Source organism: Labeo rohita, unplaced genomic scaffold, assembly GCF_022985175.1.
Source record: "Labeo rohita strain BAU-BD-2019 unplaced genomic scaffold, IGBB_LRoh.1.0 scaffold_112, whole genome shotgun sequence".
Lineage (NCBI taxonomy): Eukaryota > Metazoa > Chordata > Actinopteri > Cypriniformes > Cyprinidae > Labeo > Labeo rohita.
Window position 1 is genome coordinate 65882 of NW_026127252.1, and position 6102 is coordinate 71983.

The following is a 6102-nucleotide window of genomic DNA, read 5'->3' on the forward strand; positions in this document are numbered from 1 at the left end:
TAAAGAAAGCAAACTCTTACAGAGTAAATTAACTAATAAATATCAAGTAGGTTTAATGTCATTTCTAGTTAACATACTCCAGGACATTTACTAATCTTACTTAAGATTTAATAGTAAGATTACTTTATTAATTCTATTTACCTAGCAGTGTTATTTTGTGTTGTGCAAACATCTTAAATGCTGTTATTCTCAACATGGATTTAATCTGCCATTTTAAGCTATGGGAACTTAAAACATTTCGTGCAATCGGTTTCCACATTTTCTTTAAGTAAACTGAACGTATTTTTATTCGTTCAACCAGCATGAAATGAACTTAATACAAGTTTGAAATTCTCAACAGTTTATTTTTGTAAAAAACTTTAAGAATATCACAATAATAAAAATTAGCTTTTAAAACATCTGTGTTCTTATAATACTCTTTACAGACTTCTTAACTAAACAGCACTTTGTTGTCATAACATTATCTGGACCCACTGGAACACTGTTAAACAATAGAGCATTTTCAGAATGGCATGCAAACAGAACAGCAAAAATAAAATACAGGCCTTTAAAACCCATTCATGACAATTCTTCCCTCCATGATTGCCTTTATTGCATCCACAATGAGGGCATGTCCTCTGGTAGAACTGTGAGCAGGTCTACAACTGCTTGACTGAAGTCTGCATCCACATCCTAAGTAGAGAAATAAAATAGGTACAGTGTAAATTTCTTCATTTCAATACTGGAAATGTTCTAAAAGCATATATTGACAAGGAACTTTTAATGCTTTTAATTTATAAGCAAATTGATTCAAATTGATGACCAGAGTGAGTGTACAATGATCTGTGCAAACATCAAGTACAAGGAAATGTAATTAAGCTTTAAATTATGATCACCAAAGGAAGATGAAAAGATTTATAGTGTAAAGTGTAAAACATATCAAGGAGCACAAAATTAATACCTGTTGCTCCTTTGTGATATTACTGAGGTTTTATCAAGATGATCGATCTGTGGAAGAAAATGAAATAAATGCTTTTAAGTCTCATTTACTGCATTCATCTCATATTTATCTAAGTAGATCCTCTCTGCAAGTATAAAACAAATGTAAAGAATGTCTGTTATGTCACAAACATAGCACTTGTAACAAACATAAACTAAAGCATCTGAACTTACATTTCCACTGGACAGCAGTCATCAGCTGGTATTCTAAAATAATAAAAAAGTGTTATCCATCAATCAAAAATCAGTGAACAATGAACAAACAAAACCAAATGTATGTATTGATGACCAGAGTGAGTGTACAATGATCTGTGCAAACATCAAGTACAAGGAAATGTAATTAAGCTTTAAATTATGATCACCAAAGGAAGATGAAAAGATTTATAGTGTGACAGTGACATTTCACAATACATGATTTAAATCAGAGCAAAAGTGTAAATTATCATTTGTGTCAACTATTACTGCATGCCTTGTCTTGGAAGTCTTGGAATATAACAACATCCACCTGGAAAGGCTTGCACGTATGACAGTTAGTGGAAGTGAGAGAAAAGTGTTTAAAACTTTTTAAATGTGTATATTTTTCTTTCCAAAAATGCATCAATCCACTACAGAAGACCTTTATTCATGTGTGAGGCACATTTTATTATGGATGGATGTGCTTTCTTGCACTCCTTTTGAACTGTTGAACAGAAACACCTGCCCATTGCCATGGAAAGCGTGGAAGAGCCAGGACATTTTTTAAATGTTACTCTGATTGGATTGGTCTAAAAGAATGAAGTCATACACACCTAGGATGCCTTGAGGGCGAGTAAATCATGGGCTAATTTTAATCTTTGGTTTGGGTGAACAAACCCTTTAAGGATGTTGTAGGACGTTTGTGTGCATGTGCTGGTGTAAATATGCTAGTCGAAATGTAAGTGTAGGATATCCTACATTTATCCTATAAATGTAAGTATAGGATAAATGTAGGATATTTTTTAATTTAACTCTGATTGTTTTGGTCTGAAAGAAGAAAGTCATATACAATAGGGCTGTACGATAAATTGCATGCGATTGTCATGCGCATCTTGTCAGTAAAGACGGTTATGTGATTACACAGAGCCTTAGTTCACTGACAAGCTACGCAATATCGCGTTCATACGCGCAGGTGAATCGCATTTGATTATGAACGCGATATTGCGTAGCTTGTCAGTGAACTAAGGCTCTGTGTATTAAATTCCGCTCCATCTGAATGCATGTGATAGAGATTTACTACTAATCACAGAACCATCTATACTGTCGAGATGCACATGACAATCACATGTGATTTATCGTGCAGCCCTAATATACACCTAGGATGCCTTGAGAGTGAGTAAATCATGGGCTAATTTCCATTTTTGGGTGAACTAGGCTCTTTATTTCAAGAAGTTTATTTCAAAGTGTGTAATGATGTTTGTGATCACTCAACACAATTTCACGAATTTAAAGCATTTACACCAATTTCAGTAATAAACAATAACAGACAAATATAGCATCTACTGCAAAACTAAAAAAAAAAAAAATACACAGAACCTTTGACAATTTTTCATAACCAGAACTATATTCATATTGAATAAAACAAAATGATGAGAGCAGAAAATCCAGTAATACTTACGAAACACATCCTGTAAAATTCCTGTGGGTCATCCTCCAGGATGACTGAAAGGCCCTGAAGTACTGCAGTGGAAACATCAGATGACTATGAAAAAATAGAGACAGGCTAAGGATAACAATCATAAGCAAATCATGATTTAAAGATGACAACTACAGTCAACATGATAAAGAAATACCTTTTAATTAACTTGATGTGAAATTTAATTTTCTAGAAAATGTCAAAAGTGCAGAGTCTGTGTCCAGTGCTGCGCAGAACTCAGATCCGAGATATGCGACTGAATCCTGCAAAGATCTAAGAACAAACATTGAGTGGCTATTAACATTTTGAAGGACACAATCCATAAACACACTTTTTGAAAAGGAATAGGGTTTTGAAAATTTTGGAAATGAAAAAAAAAAAAACAGGTTCACCCAAAAATAAAAATTAGCTATTAATTTACTCACCCTTACGCCACCCAAGATGTTCATGAGTATTTTTCTTCAGCAGAACAGCAAAGAAGATTTTTAGCTGAAAATGTGGCCTTTGGTGATTGATAAAATTTAAGTCAGAGACTGTCCATTTTTGGAGGGAAAAAACATATCAAGGAGCACAAAATTAATACCTGTTGCTCCTGATGATATACTGAGGTTTTATCAAGATGATCGATCTGTGGAAGAAAATGAAATAAATGCTTTTAAGTCTCATTTACTGCATTCATCTCATATTTATCTAAGTAGATCCTCTCTGCAAAGTATAAAACACAAATGTAAAGAATGTCTGTTATGTCACAAACATAGCACTTGTAACAAACATAAACTAAAGCATCTGAACTTACATTTCCACTGCACAGCAGTCATCAGCTGGTATTCTAAAATAATAAAAAAGTGTTATCCATCAATCAAAAATCAGTGAACAATGAACAAACAAAACCAAATGTATAGAGTATTTTTTTCTTATGTAATGTAAATGGAAACATCTGGTATTTTAAAACTAAGATCGTTAACTTACATTTAAATAAGTTTCAATGTTATATATACTCTGCTTGAGGAGGTGGGGGTGATGGGTCTGCTAAAGACTCGTTGACAATCTCAGAATGCGTGTTGTTTGTTACTGCCTGCACATTACCGTAATTATCATACTAAGCACGCATACTATTTTCGTCGCAACCAGGTATTTCTAACAAATAATGCTACGGCTTGACTACAGTTTAGCACTCATAGTTGCTTTCAAAATCGCCGTGTCAAGTTAAAAAGAGTTATTTTAAAAGAACCCGTCTGAAGATGTAGCGTTCTTTTCCATCCGTTTGTACACTGACCGGATTGCGCGCTCTCTAGCGTGAATGCGGCGGTGTCTCTGAGCTCCTCATTCGAATGTACCGCGTCCAGAATAAAATATCCTACAGCATATGCTAAGCGTTTACGAAATTAAAAACGATCTCCTCGTTTTAAGTGTTTTGTTTACTTCTCACTGAATTTTGATTTCTGCAAAACGTCACATGAAACAACCGTCGTTCAAATTACTCCTATTCTCGTAACTTATCACTAGCACGAATGGATAACATAGTAATTAATAGACAACCAGGCAGCTAATTTTACAGATATGAAGTGGACATTAAGTTAAGTGGTTTGAACAGAAATCGCTTCAAATAATGTGCAGGGTCAACCGTGTTTGAGTTCTTTGAATGGGCTAAGATGTTCCACAAAACAACATGCAACAAAGTGCATAAAATCTAACCATCATAAGGACTAGCAAGCAAAAAATGAGACTTAAATTAAAAGCTTTTACCTTGATTTTACCGAAATAGATCCTCTGCAAACACACGTTGAGTCTTCAGCCGTTGTGCTTCTGCGACGTGGGGGAGGGGCAATTGTCGCCCAGTGCGCATGCGTAACAGCATGTCTTGGACATTTTGAGTAATTTTACTTAAATTTCATTAGTTATGGGAACTATCTGTTGTAATATTTCAGCAATGAAAAAAAATTAGTAAACTCAACATTTTGGTTAAAATAGAGTAAACTTACTAGTATTTTTATAGCAAGGAATACTATTTGGTTTTACAGTCTAGAACACTTTTTCTAGTGTTCGTATGGTGTGCTGTTGGTATAAAATTATAAATGCATTGATGTACATGGACCCCTCTGTGACATTGTATCAATTTATTAAAATACTTAAATCACAATTACAAGAGTAGCATTTTGTATGTATGCATACACTTCATTTAATAATGTTTTAAATGGGCTTTAAATGCATTTATCATGTTTTATTACTTTCTGTTGTAAGCATGAAGTACACTTAAAAATTACTCCAAAATTTTACTTAAAGCATACTAACAAGTTCTTTAATAATGTACTTTAAAAGTATACTTTCAATGCATTGTTACATTTCAGCACACAGTTAAAAATAATACTAAAATATATTTACATAAAGTGCAAATAAATACACTTTTAAAAACAAACAAAACTACATTTCAAGTATATTTTTAGAAAATATATTTTTTAGAAAATATACTAAATTACAATTATTTTAAAGTGTGTTAAAAGTTGTATTGTGAAAATAGGTAAAAGCATGGTGGTAATACACTTATAATATATTTAAAGTTAGTACAACTTTTGGTTAGTATATTTGCAATGTACTATTGAAACAGGAAATATATTACAAATACAATAAAGTATACTTTTTTTTCACTAGGGTGTGCTTCAAGAACATTTTAATAACTTCAGCTATGCATTAGAAATGCTTTAGCATTACACAAATAGTTTATTTATTATAAAGCTGTTTTTTTATATTCAAAATTGTATAAAAGGTGCAAAATCATTAAATAAAAACAAACACACACGTCTTGAAATCTAGAAAACTTTAATATTCAATTCAAATTTATTTGTATATCGCTTGAGAGAACATTATGACAGAATAAAATTTTTGGGGTAAACTTTTGGGGTAGTAAAGATTATACTAAACTGAAAGTTAAGTATAATCTTTTGATGTGTCTGTTGCATTTTGTTAAGGTACTTAAAATGATTTAACAGAGTAATATCACTTAACATTTAATGATGTTTAAATTGTACAACTGCAGAAAAATATTCATGACACTTTTAAAAACTATCTGACAGAGTATTAACACTTAATGACATTTTAATGACAAGTTCAATTTGTACCACTGAAAAAAAGTGGTCAGGAAAATATTCATGACACAATTATAATGGCCTCATAATAGGAATAGAGATGTTGAAGGTGAAGATGAAGAAGGTATGTGAGCGGTCTTTCTGAAGCCTGTGAGAAAAGGGGCGAGGGGCAGGTGGACAAGCAGAAAGATGTAGAAATAAACAAACCCCCCCAAAACTAAAAAGCTACCTTTCTCAATGTAGGCCCAATTTTGGGTACTATCTGAAAGCAGAGAATTGTATCACAGAAGAACACAAATAACTGGCTTTGTTTTATTACAGATAACTTCTATAATGCTCTCACTGTAGTTGATAATCACAGGAACATTCTGTAAAGTCTTGCTTTGGAAA

The 6102-nt window shown here is 32.7% G+C and overlaps 1 long non-coding RNA gene across 4 annotated transcripts; it reads right to left on the reverse strand.

The window, feature by feature from the left end:
* Positions 1-392: 392 nt before the first annotated feature.
* LOC127157583 (uncharacterized) lies at positions 393-5279 on the reverse strand. Of its 4 annotated transcripts, XR_007825950.1 has the most exons (7): positions 4376-5279; positions 3426-3458; positions 3213-3257; positions 3055-3131; positions 2787-2902; positions 2612-2695; positions 393-672 (listed from the first exon to the last, which is right to left on the reverse strand). It is a non-coding gene; the product is annotated as an uncharacterized LOC127157583 (long non-coding RNA). The 4 variants fall into 4 exon arrangements; XR_007825948.1 differs by having other exon boundaries at positions 3055-3257; XR_007825949.1 differs by lacking the exon at positions 4376-5279 and adding an exon at positions 3599-4013 and having other exon boundaries at positions 3055-3257.
* Positions 5280-6102: the final 823 nt, after the last annotated feature.